The 16551-nt window shown below is 53.0% G+C and overlaps 2 non-coding genes across 2 annotated transcripts; one reads left to right on the top strand and one right to left on the bottom strand.

The window, feature by feature from the left end:
- The first annotated feature begins 5380 nt into the window (after window positions 1-5380).
- TRNAG-GCC (transfer RNA glycine (anticodon GCC)) lies at window positions 5381-5451 on the top strand. The gene has a single exon. It is a non-coding gene; the product is annotated as a tRNA-Gly (tRNA).
- A 211-nt stretch (window positions 5452-5662) lies between these two features.
- TRNAA-CGC (transfer RNA alanine (anticodon CGC)) lies at window positions 5663-5734 on the bottom strand. The gene has a single exon. It is a non-coding gene; the product is annotated as a tRNA-Ala (tRNA).
- Between the last annotated feature and the right edge of the window lie 10817 nt (window positions 5735-16551).

Raw genomic sequence — 16551 nt, 5'->3', positions numbered from 1 at the left:
GCTGCTGCTGCTGCTGCTGCTGCTGCTGCTGCTGCTGCTGCTGCTGCTGCTGCTGCTGCTCAGGTGTTCCCCTGCCCTGCAGCAGATAAATCCAGCGCTCTGAGGGAGAGAGAGGAGCTGGTTTTCCTGTTACGGTGTGTTATCACTGTAATTATGTCTGATTGTTGGCTGTCCCATCGAGATCCCGCACCAGGGCTGAGCCACAGAAACAAATGCAAGAATTGCAGCTTTAAAAGAATAAGGTCACGGGTCACATTATTGGTGGCAGAACAAACACCGTAATTAATTGGCCTCTCCCTGCAATGGCAGCACAGGAGGGAATGGAAGGAAGGGATGTGGAGCATCCTTGTTTTTCTGGGGCAAATGGCCCAGCTAGGTCTGATGGACATTGTGAATTCGTTGGTAAAGAAAAGAAGGAGGACAGTATCTTTTAGAAAGCAAGACTGCTTGGACTAGTCAAGAGTAGTTATTTTCTCTTTAAACGTTTAAGGAGCTTTGTTGTGGCAGGAAATATGAAAAGAAAAATCTATTAAATTTATTTTCTGTACCTGTGCTGGAGTGAGAAACTGTATTCAGCAAAAGCAAGGCAAAAGGCTCTTCAGAATTTGTGCTGTATTATTTTTTTCTCTCAGACAATGACAGATGAAAACCAGCCCTGGGACTGTACATGTCTACTGTTTATCCAGGTATTTTCTCCATTGAATTGATTAGGAAAAGCTTAGAAAACCTGTTCAAAGACACATACAGTGACTTTTTAAAATTCCCAGCCTTGTATCCTGTAATGAATAAATCCAGGATTTGAGTCTCCTGTTTGTTTCCAGTGCCCATTTCCCCAGCATTGCCTGCCTGATGGCTTTCCTTTGGGACACTTTAGGCAGGATCTGGGACAAACAGTTTCAGGGTGTCCATGCATTTATAAGGAACTTACAGATTGCCAGCAACATCATCAATAATTGTGCCGGGAAGAGTTATTTTAAATAACCACATGTATCATTGTCAATTTGGTTTCAGTGACCTTTTGTGATCCAGAACGATTCCATTGAAAAAGAAAGGATATTGGAAAATCCCTGAGAGGCTGGTATCTGGAGCAATCAGCATTCCTGGATGGGAGTGGCTCCTCTGTGTCCTGTGGCAGGGATATCTCGCCCCATTTTCCCTCAGCACCATGCCAGCCATCCTGTACCTTCCCCAGAATTTCAGATTATGCTTTTTCATCTACTGAAATATTTCTCCCTGCAGATTTAAATAATTAATTGGGACGTGCCTGGTGGGTCTTGAGCTAAACTTCAGAGAGGCAGCAGATATGTGTGACCAAGTGACCTTTTGCTGTCCTGCTCGTCCCCGCGCGCTCGCTGTGCTCAAAGGGACGCTGTCAAAATTGCTAGGCCTTAAAACTTTAACCCGCACTGACAAGTTGTTCTACATTATAAGTCTCCCCTAAAAGATTACCAGGATTGTTTTGTTTGTTTTGTTCCAACCATCTTTGCTGAGGGCTCCACAGTACGGATTCATTTGTCCTTTTGGGTAGGTGGATATTTTTAAATGCCCGGCTTATTCCGTGACCTGTTAAAATCGAGTTGATGTGCGTGTGCTCCACTCAGCGGAGAACTCGCCGGGGATGGAGCAATTTCTCTGCACTCCGGAAGAGGAGACAGGAACACGCTTGGGAAACCTTTATGGAGAGGCTTTGAGAAGCCATTTTGCAAGGCCTCTTGTTATCTTCAGTGCTTTGGAAGTCTTGACTGGGCTTGCCTGGTGTGTGAGTTAGTGAAACACCAGCTGGTTCTTACACAGAGGTTTGCTGTCCTTCATGGTGCTCTGATTTACTCATTGGGCTTTATTTCTAAGATCTCCATTTACAGAATCACAGAATCCCTAAGGCTGGAAAAAGCCTCCAAGACCACCAAATCCCAGCTGTGCCGTATGCCTGCCTTGTCCCCAGCACAGAGCCCTGAGTTCCACATTGTGGAATTCCTGGGACACCTCCAGGGATGGGCACTCCAAACCTCCCTGGGCAGCCCTGCCAAGGCCTGACCACACTTTTGTGAAAAATTCTTCCTGAATTTCTAAAAATTTTCAACCTGATGTCTACCCTGAGCCTGCTCTGGCCCAGCCTGAGGCCGTTCCCTCTCCTCCTTTCCCTGTTCCCTGGGATGATCCCAAATCCCCTGGCTGTCCCCTCCTGGCAGGAGCTGTGCAGAGCCACAAGGTCCTCCCTGATCCCCCTTTTCTCCAGGCTGAGCCCCTTCCCAGCTCCCTCAGCTGCTCCTTCAGGAGGTACACGGTTTAATACAGCTCCACATGAGGAGGTGGACCAGAGCCAGCGGTACAGGTACAGCTGTGCCATCACACTTCCCATTTTCATGTGCCAGGACAAAGATCAGTGCAACACCCATTTTATATGGGATGACTGCACAGTCCCTCCACGAGACAGGGGAGCACGTGTCCAAGCCAGCAGGCAGGAGGGAAGCAACGATACCCACTGCCACACCCCAGGTAAGCCACACCTGCACTTTTAGGCTTGATTTGAGCGGATTTACCACTGCCTATCAACCCAGCCTTGTTCCTGTCACAGTGCACCAGCTGAACTTGGGGAGAGAGGCTGCAGGTGGCCCTGAGCTGCAGCATCCTCCTCAGAGGGGCACAGCAGAAATACCTGAAGCTCCTGGGCTCTGCCCTGTCAGGCCTCAGCCAGAAGCAGGGACACCTTCCCCTGTCCCAGGCTGCTCCAAGCCCCAGTGTCCAGCCTGGCCTTGGGCACTGCCAGGGATCCAGGGGCAGCCACAGCTTCTCTGGGAACCTGAGCCAGGGAAGGATTTATTCCACATATCCAACCTAAATTTCCCCTCTGTCAGTGTGAAGCCATTCCCCGTTGCCCTCTCCCTGCAGCTCCTGGTGAAGGGTCCCTCTCTGGCTCTGCTGTACACCCCTTCAGACACTGGAAGGGGCTGTGAGGTATCCCTCAGGTTTTAGGGTTAGGGGTTTGGGTGTCCCTCAGGGTGTAGGGTTTAGGGTTAGGCTGCTCCCCTCCAGGCTGAACAGACCCAGCTTTCTCAGGCTCGCAGGGAGCTCCAGTCCCCTCACCAACTCTGTGACCTGCTCTGGGCTTGCTGCCACAGTGCTGTGTCCATTGGGGCACACAGAACAGATCCCTCTGCTCTGCAGCTTGGCAGGGAATGTTCTCCCAGCCATTGTAACAACTAAGGCAAGGAACCCCTTAGAACTCCTTGTTCTGTTGGAGTAGGGTTCTGATTCCTACTCAGCTGAACTGACCCTGTGAGATTTTCAGCAGTTCTGAGGCTCTGGAGCACCATTTCTCATATTGCAGGTGTCGATTTCTGCCCTGTTCAGCACCCTCCTACTCCCAGTCAGTTCCAAGGGAAGCCAAGTGTGAGCCTGGCTCACTCAGCTTGGGAACGGGTTCCCAAAGCATGTTCTGGGGTGACATTGGGCCCCAGGGAGGCCTGGGAGTCCCAAACTCCTCCTGGTGACAGAATTCCCTGCAGGACCTCAGCCAACACTCCCAGATGTTCTGAGCATTTGCAGAACAGTCCAAGGGACATGGGAAACTGTTCTGTGAGTTGCTAACCATGAGTGCAAGGACAGCTCCCATTTCTGCTCTGGGAACAGGCAGTGCCCAGTCTGTCACTGTGGGACCCTCTGTGCAATAATTCTCCAAACTGTGGCACAGACAGCACGTTCTGCTCTGCCTGCCCCCCAGAGCAGAGGGACACCTGGGGACAGGGATCAGAGGTGCCCTGCCAGTGCTGAGGACCTTGGACCCGGTGATCTCCCAGGGCTTCTCCAGCCTCAGCCAGCCCACGGTTCTTTGGCTCCGTGCCCCTCTCCGAGGGCACGCTGCTGGTCCCAGCTGCTGGGCACAGATGGTGCCAGGTGTCCCTGCCTGGCAGAGCCCCGGCTCACCGGCAGTGAGAGGAGGTGGAGAACAGGAGGGGAGGCCTCTGTGTGGCTGACTCCCAGACACTGTAGAACAGGGAGTTAGGGCTTCTCAATATGAATATCTTTTACCTGAATGCTTGGAGGGTTTTTGGTCCTGCGCTTGTCTGAGAAAACAGTTTTTCAGTTTACAGACACAGTAAAATGGGGAATTAGGGCTTCCCAATGTGAAAATCTTTTGCCTGAGTGCTTGTGGGGTTTTGGTCCCAGGCTTGTCTGAGAAAACAGTTTTGCTAGGCTGACTAATCCAACTGTAAGCCACAGCCTAAATGATAATTATTACTTACAGTTTTTATTATGTTGTCTTCTGGCAGCGAAAGCTGAGAAGGAAAGGGAGCTGTGCTGGGTTGTTACCTTGTGGTGTCCATGCACATCCAAGCACAGGACACTGGAACATGACCTGCAGCGCCAGAAGGTTGAACCAGAAAACACCTGCTTCTGACCTGTGTGAGGTGGGTGGTTGTAGCTGTTCCTCCTGCCCAGGCCCTGTTCTCCAGCACTTTTTTACGTAAATCTCCACGTTCCCTTGATGTGAAGCACTTGTTGCAGCTTTTCCTTGGACTCTGGCTCACGTGTGGCTGTTTGTGGGAGCATGTCCAAGGCAAATTGATAGTTTATTTTGGGACACAGCATGGCCATGTCACAGCACAATCTGGGACTCACTGCTGACATCACTACACACAGCACAGTGTGCTCAAATGTCATCACCTGGCAAGTCACAGAGACCATTGTGGGCATACTCTGATGACTCCTTTGTGGGTCAGCTGAGCCTCTGAGCCCTTAACCGCTGGCCTCCCCTGGCAAAGTCCTTCCAGGGTGGAAAAGGAACAAAGATACACATTTGTGACTTGATCTGAAAGCTTTTAAATGTAAAGAATGATCACAGCACCATTTAGGTTGGAGAAGACCTTTAAGATCGACTCCAGCCATAGTGCTAGGGGTAAAGAATCTTGGAAACCTTCACCTGTAATTTCCTGAAGTTCTTCCATTAAATCACTCCTTGCTTATTCAAGGGATAATATTAGTTTATCCCTGATACAAACAGAATGCTTAGAAACAAAAGAAGTTTTCAAAGAATTTGCAGAGGAAAAAAAAGTTTTTAAAATTATTACAGAAATAATCAGTAGTGACATCTTGCATCTGTGAGAGATGAACAAGACCAAAACCAACAGCCAGGCCAGACTCTGTGGTGTGTATGGTGCGTGCATTATACACTTTGGCAGGGTTTTTTAATCCTTTAGAGGAACAATGTAGAATGGCTAGTGCTGACTTTTTAAAAACTTTTTTTGCCCTGGAAATGATGGCTAGAAAGTGCTGCGCGGGGCTGGGGAACAGAATGAAGCAAATGGGTGCAGTCTGGTCGATGCCATCGGTGCAGTCGGTGAGCTGGTTCAGGCAGGGGCGGGAAGGAACGCTAAAGCACGCATTGGTGGTTCAGTGGTAGAATTCTCGCCTGCCACGCGGGAGGCCCGGGTTCGATTCCCGGCCAATGCAAGTTGTTCTTTTTTGCCGGCGGAGAAGCCGCCGCTTTTGTGGCCGCCGCGTTTTGATTTTCCCCGCGGGCTCCCGGGCGGGAGGAAGCGGCACCGGGCCGGGCTGGGCCGTGCCGGAGGCGCGGGGCAGGCGTGGCCCGGCGGAACCAGCGGCCGCGAGGGGAGACGGGAAAAAAAATAAAAATAAAATAAAGAAGAAAAAAAAGAACGCCTGGAGATGCCGGGGATTGAACCCGGGACCTCACACATGCGAAGCGCGCGCTCTACCACTGAGCTACATCCCCGGCTGTGAAGGCCTTTCGCCGGGCGCCCCCAAATGGAGGGCGGGCTGCGGCCTGTGCTGGTGCCGGTCCTGTCCTGCTCTGTCCCCACACAACTCCCTCTGCCGGCACCGCGCTCCGCCCGCACCGGGACACGGCAACGGAGCCCCGCCGGCGGCAGTGGGACACAGCCGTGGAGCCCCGGGACACGGGCACGGAGCCCCGGGACCAAGGCTCGGAGCCCCGAGGGCGGCAGCGGCCCGTCCGTGTGCGGGGAGCCGCAGGCAGAGCCCCGGGCCTGGGGCAGCCCGCGGTGCTGATCCCCCAGCGGGGACAGGACCCGGCGGGTCTGGAGCCCTGGTGCTGACGGAGAGGAACCCAAACACGTTGTTCCCGTGCGGAGACCCAGCAGAACCAGCGCCGTCCATTGCCTTCACCGGAGCTGCGCGGTGCCGCCGGTGTCAGAACCCAAACGCCATTTCCATGGCAGTGCTGCGTGCCCTCAGTGCAGCCCAGCCACCCCACAGCTCACAGCCTGGGGGGTTTGAAACCCTAAATCCCATCCCACCCGGGTGTGCAGCCCAGCCACCCCACAGCTCACAGCCTGGGTGGGTGTGAAACCCTAAATCCCATCCCATTCGGGTGTAGAGGGTTTGAAACCCTAAATCCCATCCCATCCACCCTGCCATGGCAGGGACACCTTCCCCTGTCCCAGCTGCTCCCAGCCCCAGGGTCCAGCCTGGCCTGGGGCACTGCCAGGGATCCAGGGTCCAGCCACAGCTGCTCTGTGCCGGGGCCTCACCTCCCTCACAGGGAGGAATACTGGATACTATATTTAATTTATTAAATAAATTAATTTAATTTATTCTCCCACAAGCAGCAATACCAATCCCTCAGGGCCCTTCTCCCCCAGCCATTCCCATTTTGACATCCATAACCTTGGCCACTCAGGTTTTTCCATCCTGTCAGAAAACAGTGCTTATGGCTTGACTTTCTTCCAGCCAGATTTTAAGAAGCTGCTTTCTGGGAGTTACTGGATCTGGTTACAAACTCTGGTTTGTGTGTAACCTAATGTGCAGAGTAGCCATGGCTCCTCACCAGGCTGAGCCATGGGTGCTAATACCAACCTTGCAATAAAAACACAAAGCAATTTAAATATTTCTCTTCAGTTTTTTCTCTTTTTGTTTACTTTCCTGTAGAGTTTGGAATAGCCAAAAATGAATAATACAGACATTACTATGGTGTTATGGATTTGTCAGCTGTGATGGACAGTCACTCAGTTGTGGAACTTCCCCTCTGGGAGGTGGAAGAAGGCAGAGCACATTCTGCCTGCTGAGAAGAGCAGCTCCACATCCAGAGCCTATCAGCAAGTGTTTAATTCCTGTCCCTGTGGCAGCAATACAAGTGCTGCCTATATTGATGTGAAACAAGGCTTCTCTTCTAGCCTGGTCTAACTATCCTCTAGACCTCATCACCTACCAAACACAGAAAAGGTGAATTATTCAGGAAAGATACAGCACTAGGATGCTGCAGGAGAAAATAAGCTGCCATAAGTGACCGAGAAGGAAAATAAAATGCCCATGGATGGATGTGAATTACGGGGTGAAGCCCCAGCCCTAGCAGAGCTGTGTGTTCATAAACAGCAGGGAGCAGGATGGGGCCCTGTCCTGCTCCGGGCACAATCACATCCCTGATCCTTGCCACCAGGGCACATCCTTGAGGGCACATCCCTGAGCCTCCCCACTTCCCACCAGGGCACATCCCTGAGCTCCCCACCATGGCACACACCTGAGGGCACATCCCTGAGCCTCCTCACCATGGCACACACCTGAGGGCACATCCCTGAGCTCCTCACCATGGCACACACCTGAGGGCACATCCCTGAGCCTCCTCACCATGGCACACACCTGAGGGCACATCCCTGAGCCTCCTCACCATGGCACACACCTGAGGGCACATCCCTGAGCTCCTCACCATGGCACACACCTGAGGGCACATCCCTGAGCCTCCTCACCATGGCACACACCTGAGGGCACATCCCTGAGCTCCCCACCATGACACACACCTGAGGGCACATCCCTGATCCTTCCCACCAGGGAACATCCCTGAGCTCCCCACCACCAGGCACATCCCTGAGCTCCCCACCATGACACACACCTGAGGGCACATCCCTGATCCTTCCCACCAGGGCACATCCCTGAGCTCCCCACCACCAGGCACATCCCTGATCCTCCCCTCCACAGCACATCCCTGATCCTCCCCACCAGGGCACATCCCTGAGCTCCCCACCATGGCACATCCCCTCCCCACCACCAGGGCACATCCCTGATCCTCCCCACCAGGGCACATCCCTGACCCTTCTACCACTGCACATCCCTGATCCTCCCCACCAGGGCACATCCCTGAGCTCCCCACCATGGCACATCCCCTCCCCACCACCAGGGCACATCCCTGATCCTCCCCACCAGGGCACATCCCCTCCCCACCACCAGGGCACATCCCTGATCCTCCCCACCATGGCACATCCCCTCCCCACCACCAGGGCACATCCCTGATCCTCCCCACCAGGGCACATCCCCTCCCCACCACCAGGGCACATCCCTGATCCTCCCCACCAGGGCACATCCCCTCCCCACCACCAGGGCACATCCCTGATCCTCCCCAGCTCGGTGGCCGGCCCAGCTGGCCGGAGCCAGCCCCTGCTTCCAGGAAACACTTTGTCATCTTGTTTCAATGCGGCTGGATGCCGGCACAAGCTCCACATTCAGCTGCCTCCAAGGACTACATTCACCTCTTTGTGTTTGGGTTTCTGTGCTGACATCAGGGAAAAACAATGTCACTCTGTTATCTGGCAGCCCCTCCGCATTCCTTGGTGGGATTAACTCATTCCTGGTACCTCGGGAGGGAACCTCAGCCTTTCAGGGAGGCCCTGGGGACAGGCTTTTCTTTGATCTACTCAAGTTTCTGATTTTTCATCAATTCTCGTCAGACACACGCACAAACTCGAGTTTTCCAAGCATAAGCTCGCTGTTTTCCAAGCGACTCTTCTGCACGCTGGTGGAGCCTACAAGAGGTCTGCTCCAAAGTCCCCAGGCTGCATGGGAACAGGGATCACAGCAGGGCTCTGAGGACACAGATGGACAAGTCTGTGTTTCCTCCTAGCACAGCTTCCTACCACGGCACTTGTTGCCAGGATTAAATGTTTACACTCCAAGTTCCCTCTGAAAACCAGCGCTCCCGTTCAGTAGAGTGCAGCAGCAGAGCCCCGTGGTGTAAAACAAACAGGTGAGGAGCATTGATGCGGTGGATCCAGCCCTGGAGCAATGCCAGAGCTGTGAGTCTCTGCTCCCAGGTGTGTCTGACACCTCCTGTAACACCTGAGCCCACCTGGCACCAGCCATTTACACTTAAATACATCAGATTCTTTTTCTTTCATCACATGGCCATATCATCGATTTGTTTGAGGTATCCAAACGAGGGGGTGCAGAATTCCAACCTGAATTCCAGCCTCTTTTCCTGGAGCAAAGGAGGCTCAGGGGGCCCTTGTGGCTCTGCACAGCTCCTGCCAGGAGGGCACAGCCGGGGGGATTTGGGATCGTCCCAGGGCACAGGGACAGGAGCAGAGGGAACGGCCTCAGGCTGGCCCAGGGCAGCTCAGGGTGGGCACAGCAGGAATTTCCCCATGCAAAGGGGGCTCAGGGATTGCAGCTGCCCAGGGAGGTTTGCAGTGCCCATCCCTGCAGGTGTCCCAGGAATTCTGGAGGTGGCACTCAGGGCTCTGGGCTGGGGACAGGGTGGGCATGGCCACAGCTGGGACTCCTTATCCTGGAGGGATTTCCCAGCCTCAGGGATTCTGTGATTCTGTATGATTATTTATCTTTTATTGAGCACTCCTGTTCTCCTTCACGAAACATTCCCATTAGAGACCAGGAAAACTGTGAAGTGACAAACATCAGAGTTGGTGTGTTGGAACCCCACTGAAGTACTTAACACTACAGGAATGTGCCACTGACTTCAGTATTTTATGTCATAAATTTGTTAGAAAAACAAAAAATTGCTACAGACTTGTGATTTACAAAGTTAAGCAAGTAAAAACTTGCCAATGTTACATTTCAAAGAATCAAAGAATCATTAAGTTTGAAAAAGAGCTTTCAGAGAATGGAATCCAAGCATCAACCCACCACCACCATGGCCACCAATGGTGTCCTCAGGTGTCATATCCCTATTTTTTGAAACCTATTTCCCACTGGCACTAATCAGGGAATAGAGTGCTCAGAATGACCTTTAGGAAGTTCTGCACACAGGTTACACGAGCCGGAATGAAGTTACTACCTTGAGTCCTCCAAATACAAATGGCTTTTTCTCCTGGATTTTTGCATCTTGATTTTTACTGACTCAGCTCTCTTGCTTGTTGGAATTGAAGAATAAAGCAAGGAAGGCTTCCAGCAGCTCCCAGCCATGAAGGAGAGCTACAGAGTCCACGTGCTTGGCTGCCTTTTGTTGTGAGAACAAACACAGCCCCAAAATACAGGTGACAGATGAGCCCATAGCAAACAATTAGGAAAGTTGGAGTTAAAAAAGGAGATAAAAAGGCAGAAAACATGATTAAAGTACTAAGCTGGGAGATTCATTAGTGTTGCAGACAGATAAGTAAATTAGAGCCCTGCAGAAATTATTTGACTGGCAAATTAATTACACAATATTACAATGGCTTTGCCAGCCAAATTTAGCCCTCGGGAAGCAGGTAGGAGTCTGCCTGACTTAATAAAAGGAGCCTCGACTGGTCTGCAGCTTAATCAGAGATGAAAATTAACATTTCAGGATTTGAGGCAAAAGGAGGAGGCCAGGCTGCAGCACAATTACCAGGTTACACTGGCAAGGAGGCTGTCCAGGCAGCGGGGTGCTCCTGCCTCCTCACAGCCCTTTAATTCTCTGCCCTTCCCGGCAGAGCAAGGCACGAGCTGCTCTGGAGACCTGCGTGGAGCCTTGTTAGGCAGATCACTCAACAGGGCACTTTCCATTTGTCAGAGAATGCCTGATTAAAATATTTCACCCTATAGGGTTATAATATAAAATATTTCGCCCTAAAAAGGGTTATAATAATTATATATATATATATATATATATATATATATATATATATATATATATATATATATAAAGGGTAATAATAATAATAATAATAATAATAATAATAATAATAATAATAATAATAATAATAATAATGCCATTATTATTACTGCTATTATTGTTACTAATATAGTTCATATTGTTGTTCATATTATTATCATATTTCCTTCAATGTTGACTTATTCCCTGAACCTCACTCTCCATTTGCAGCTCTTGCTCTGTCCCCAGCCAGCAGAAACACTTCAGGTAAAAAATATTTGGTTTTCAGTTTGTTTGCTTAGTATTACCTTAGTTTTTAAGGTATGGATATTAGGAAATCTCTCTCCTGGACCCAATTTTTTTTCCTTTTCCTGGAAGAGCCTTGGAAACACAAATTTCTATCCCTGGAACACGTCACCTTCCATGACAAGCAGCAGACAGCCCTCACTATCCAGGCTGACCCACAGCATCGTTTCAAACATGAAGACCTCAGTCTCACTGCAAATATTAAAACAAGACCTTTCCTGGGCTTTCCTGCCCCCAGAGGTGGCAGTGGCTGCGCTGCCCACCCCAGCCTGCAGCCCTGCCCACCCAGGCCCTGCTGGAGGGCAGGGGAGGGGCTGCAATAAATCCATTTTCCTCTCCTGGAGGGGCCAGGCCCATGGGGCTGCTGCTGCTGCAAGTGTGGGCTCATTTAATCGGGATCTGACTGATATCAAAATTGACTCGGTTTTCCAATGATACCTTGTAGTGGAATGTTGTGAGCTGGAAACTAATATATTTCTTCTCGCTTGTCACATCAATATGGGCTAATTTTGTTGGCTTTTGTATTGAACAATCTGGTGAATGTACAATCCAGTTTTGATTTCTCTCTTTATGATGCCTCTTATTATTAAAGCTCCCTCAACCAAAAAATAATGTATTTTTATTTACTGGTAATATTAATGGGATTCAATTTTTGCCTCAGTTTTAATCTAGTTTTTCCATATTGAAGAACCAGATCCCATTTAATTAAAATTGAATAAAACCCAGTTTTTCCTCCATTCAGTGTGCAGGCTGAGCTTCATTTTGCATAGTTTTGTTTAATACTACTCTTCTCAAATCACTGATTTTTTACTCACTGTGCTACATGTGTTGCAAAAAAGACTAAATTATTTACTATGCATGATTAATTGCATGTTTCTCCGTGATTATTCCATTGTTGGGAAAGGGTGAGTGTACATTTTTGTACCACTGGGTGTGCGTCCATCCTACACTTGTGCTGAATTCCAGTGAGCTTGGCTGGCAGCAAAGTGCTGAGAGGAGGGAAGAGGAACTGAAGCTTGGAGACTCTCATGGTTGTAGGATCAGGGAATCCCAAAATGGGTTGGGCTGGAAGGGACCTTAGATCCCATGCCATGCCATCCCATCCCATCCCATCCCATCCCATCCCATCCCATCCCATCCCATCCCATCCCATCCCATCCCCACCTCCCACTGTCCCAGGCTGCTCCAGCCTGGCCCTGGGCACTGCCAGGGATCCAGGGGCAGCCCCAGCTGCTCTGGCAATCCCAGCCCAGCCAGGAATTCCCAATTCCCAATGTCCCACCCATCCCTGCCCTCTGGCACTGGGAGCCATTCCCTGGCTCCTGTCCCTCCATCCCTTGTCCCCAGTCCCTCTGCAGCTCTCCTGGAGCCCCTTCAGGCCCTGCCAGGGGCTCTGAGCTCTGCCTGGAGCCTTCCCTTCTCCAGGGGAGCATTCCCAGCTCTCCCAGCCTGGCCCCAGAGCAGAGGGGCTCCAGCCCTGCAGCAGCTCCTGGCTCCTCTGGGCTCTCTCCAGCAGCTCCAGGTCCCTCTGCTGTGGGAGCCCAGGGCTGGGGCAGCTCTGCAGGTGCGCTCTCACCTGAGCACAGGGGCAGAGGGGCAGAATTCCCTGGGGAGCAGCTCCAGGCACAGCCGGAGTGTGCAGCACAGTGCGTTACACCTGCACACGCTGCTCCCTGCAGCAGGAATCCCTGTCCCTGCAGGAATCACTGCCCTGCAGGAATCCCTGTCCCTGCAGGAATCACTGTCCCTGCAGGAATCACTGTGCCAGCAGGAATCCCTGGCCCTGCAGGAATCACTGTCCCTGCAGGAATCACTGTGCCAGCAGGAATCACTGCCCTGCAGGAATCACTGTGCCAGCAGGAATCACTGTCCCTGCAGGAATCACTGCCCTGCAGGAATCACTGTGCCAGCAGGAATCACTGTGCCAGCAGGAATCCCTGTCCCTGCAGGAATCACTGCCCTGCAGGAATCACTGTCCCTGCAGGAATCCCTGTCCCTGCAGGAATCACTGTCCCTGCAGGAATCACTGTGCCAGCAGGAATCACTGTCCCTGCAGGAATCACTGCCCTGCAGGAATCACTGTGCCAGCAGGAATCCCTGGCCCTGCAGGAATCACTGTCCCTGCAGGAATCCCTGGCCCTGCAGGAATCACTGTCCCTGCAGGAATCACTGTGCCAGCAGGAATCACTGCCCTGCAGGAATCACTGTCCCTGCAGGAATCCCTGGCCCTGCAGGAATCACTGTCCCTGCAGGAATCACTGTCCCTGCAGGAATCCCTGTCCCTGCAGGAATCACTGTCCCTGCAGGAATCACTGTGCCAGCAGGAATCACTGCCCTGCAGGAATCCCTGTCCCTGCAGGAATCACTGCCCTGCAGGAATCCCTGTCCCTGGGGGAATCCCTGGCCCTGCAGGAATCAATCCCTGTCCCTGCAGGAATCCCTGTCCCTGCAGGAATCACTGCCCTGCAGGAATCACTGCCCTGCAGGAATCACTGCCCTGCAGGAATCACTGTCCCTGCAGCAGGAATCACTGCCCTGCAGGAATCCCTGGCCCTGCAGGAATCACTGCCCTGCAGGAATCCCTGGCCCTGCAGGAATCACTGCCCTGCAGCAGGAATCCCTGGCCCTGCAGGAATCCCTGTCCCTGCAGCAGGAATCACTGTCCCTGCAGGAATCCCTGTCCCTGGGGGAATCACTGCCCTGCAGGAATCACTGTCCCTGCAGCAGGAATCACTGCCCTGCAGGAATCCCTGGCCCTGCAGGAATCCCTGGCCCTGCAGGAATCAATCACTGCCCTGCAGCAGGAATCACTGCCCTGCAGCAGGAATCCCTGTCCCTGCAGGAATCACTGCCCTACAGGAATCCCTGTCCTGCAGGAATCAGTCCCTGTCCCAGCAGCCGGAGCCCAGCGCTCTCGCAGCCCGTGCTGCCCTGCCGCAGGAGCCGTTTGCTGCTCACACCTGCCCGGCTCCAGCTGCGCTCAGTCCGCACACGAACGCTGTCTGTCTGTCTGTCTGTCTGTCTGTCTGTCTGTTCCCACGGCTGCCGGCCGCCTTCAGCCCCGCCGGGAGCAGGAGCGGCACCGGGACGACTCCTCCCGAACCCTCCAAGTTCCTCTTCCCTACTCCTCCCGAACCTTCCCAATCCCTCCCGGTCCCTCCCGGTTCCCTCTCCCGGCCCCTCCCGGCTCCTGGAAATAATTAACTTTTCAAAACATAACTCCTCCATACTCTGTACTGAAGTCAGGCATTTTAAAAAGCAAAAATGGTATTTTAGTAACTATTCTCGTCATTACAAACGCCGTTCTCCACACGGTCCTGTGTCCAATTAACAGCTGCATTAATGGGTTTGTTGTCCCTGCCATTTCCCCCTAATGACAGCAGCCATCGCTGACACGGCGAGTTTTGCAAACTCATGACTCTCAGGAGCTGTTTTTTCTCTGTGTTTTCCCTCTCTTTTCTGGGGCCTGCAGCACAGCGTGAGCCTTTTAGCAGGCGGCAGCATTGTCACACGGGCGGCAGGACAAACACACGGGCGGCAGGACAAGCAGACAGTGCTGAGCTCTATCTCTGGGGGCTGTCTCAGAGCCACAGGAGGGCTTGGGGCGCAAAAGCCCTCTCAGACACAGAGCCCAACCATGAACCCATCACTGCTGCCAAGCCCAGCGCTGAGCCGCATCCCTGCCCCATGGCAGAGGTGTCAGCAGCCTGGGCAAGGCCTGGGTGGGCTCAGGGTGCAGCTCGGGGCTCTTGCACTCTGTCCCTGGTCATCAGGACCTTCTGCAGTGATGGAAGGTTCCAGCAGCCTCTGCCCAGAGGAGCTTGTGCTTTATAGCTTGGGCTCAGCATCACAGAGCTGCAGTGTCAGAGCCCAGGACATCGCTCTGGCTGCCCTGGGTGATTCCAGACCCTGGCAGGGGCTCAGAGACCTTGGCACGGAGTCACAAACACCTGTGCCTTCCATTTTAGCCCATGGAAACAATTCCCAACTTTGTGTGAAGGTTCACAAGCCACAAGGGTTTGAGTAGAATGATAGTGAATTTGTCACAGGGTGAAAAAGTAAAATTTTGGGGATTTAGAATGGGGGTTCAAGAGGCAAGATGGAGGAATTTGGGTGTGTCCTGTCCTTCTTCTTCTTGTCCTCCATCTTCTGCTGTGATGGTGACACTTTGGATTGGTTTAGAGCAGAGACAGACTGTCTAACATAGGTGATGGGTATTGGAAAATTATTGTAAATAAAGTACACGTAGTTCTTAGTATCAAAAGGCAACACCACCCCAAGGGCAGGGACTGTGCCACAACCCAACCTGCCTGACAGATCTCAGCAGGTCAGAAAAAGAATGTTATAGATAAGGAAAAATAAACAACCTTGAAAAGCAGAGCTGAGGAATCTCGACTTCTTCGGTCACGGGGCTGGGAAAAAGACTTTTAATACCTCGGGAGCCATTTCAGCAACACAGAACCCGAGAGTGCGGGATGTTTTGGGATGGAAGGGACCTCACAGCTCACTGTGTCCCACCCTGCCATGGCAGGGACACCTTGCACTGCCCCAGGCTGCTCCAAGCCCCAGTGTCACACCTGGCTGGGACACTGCCAGGGCCTTGGTTCAGAGCATGAATTCAAAACACACCTGGGTCTCCTCTAGAAATTAACCTCGTGCTGTGCAAACCAGGCTGTCCTGTCCGGGGGAACGGAGGGATGCAAACCCTCCATCCCTGGAGCAGCCCCTTGCTGGGACATGTCCTGGGCAGGGGACACAGCCCCTGACAGGCACCCAGGGTGCCAGGACAGCCACCCAGCCCCGCAGGCACAGCCCGGGACAGCCTGGGGCTGCTGGGGACTCTGAGCCGCCGCCTCAGCCCGGGCTCCGCTGCCGGGAGGAGGAGGAGGAGGAGGAGGCTGGGCTGGCACACTCCGGAGATCTGCGTGCGTGCATCTCCCACCCACCAGTCATGAGCACAGCAGCGCTCGGAGATGCTGCGGAAAATACTCAAAATAGCTCCGCTTCGGGAGGCCTCGGGGCTCGCAGCCCCGCTGGAAAATGGCTTTGTTAAGCTGTGGGCGAAGGGGAAGGACGGGCCCCTGCAGCCCCGGGGCAGGGCGGGCCAGGCTCTCGCTGGTGGGGCCGTGGGCTTCGTTCCCCTGTGCCCGTTCCAGGCTGTGCCCGTTCCCCGTTCCCACAGCCCCTGGATGCTCCTGTTCCCCATTCCCTGCAGCCCCTGGCTGTGCCCGTTCCCTGTTCCCCATTCCCCTCAGCCCCTGGCTGTGCCTGTTCCCCGTTCCCCATTCCCACAGCCCCTGGATGCTCCTGTTCCCCATTCCCTGCAGCCCCTGGCTGTGCCCGTTCCCCGTTCCCGCAGCCCCTGGATGCTCCTGTTCCCCATTCCCTCAGCCCCTGGCTGTGCCCATTCCCCTCAGTCCCTGGAT

Source organism: Molothrus aeneus, chromosome 7 (assembly GCF_037042795.1).
Source record: "Molothrus aeneus isolate 106 chromosome 7, BPBGC_Maene_1.0, whole genome shotgun sequence".
NCBI classification, from domain to species: Eukaryota; Metazoa; Chordata; class Aves; order Passeriformes; family Icteridae; genus Molothrus; species Molothrus aeneus.
The sequence above is the reverse complement of the archived record's forward strand: the minus strand, read 5'-3'. Positions and strand labels throughout refer to the sequence as shown.